Source organism: Rhincodon typus, chromosome 47 (assembly GCF_021869965.1).
Source record: "Rhincodon typus isolate 14 chromosome 47, sRhiTyp1.1, whole genome shotgun sequence".
Classification (NCBI taxonomy): Eukaryota; Metazoa; Chordata; class Chondrichthyes; order Orectolobiformes; family Rhincodontidae; genus Rhincodon; species Rhincodon typus.
In genome coordinates, this window is record NC_063378.1 from 1,740,542 (window position 1) to 1,741,144 (window position 603).

The following is a 603-nucleotide window of genomic DNA, read 5'->3' on the forward strand; positions in this document are numbered from 1 at the left end:
GTGGGGACAGAGCGACACGGGGAGAGAGCGACACGGGGAGAGAGCGACCCTGGGGCAGTGTGACCCTGGGACAGACAGATTGACCCTGGCACATAGCGACACGGAGGCAAAGTGACCATGGGACAGAGTGACAAAGGGACAATCTGACCATGGGACAGAGCGACAAGGGAACAGAGTGATGCGGGGACAGAGTGACCATGGGACAGAGTGACAAAGGTACAATCTGACCACAGGACAGAGCGACGCGGGGACAGCGTGACACAGGGTGAGAGTGACACGGGGACAGAGTGACCATGGGACAGTGCGACAAGGGGACAGTGCGACAAGGGGACAGTGCGACAAGGGGACAGAGTGAACAGGGCAGAGTGAGACTGGAACAGTGACACTGCAACGGAGTGACACTGCAACGGAGTGACGCGAGGACAGAGTGACGCGGGGACAGCGTGACGCGGGGACAGAGTGACGCGGGGACAGAGTGACGCGGGGACAGAGTGACGCGGGGACAGCGTGACCATGGGAACAGCGTGACCATGGGACAGAGTGACCATGGGACAGAGTGACCATGGGACAGAGTGAACAGGGCAGAGTGAGACTGGAACAGTG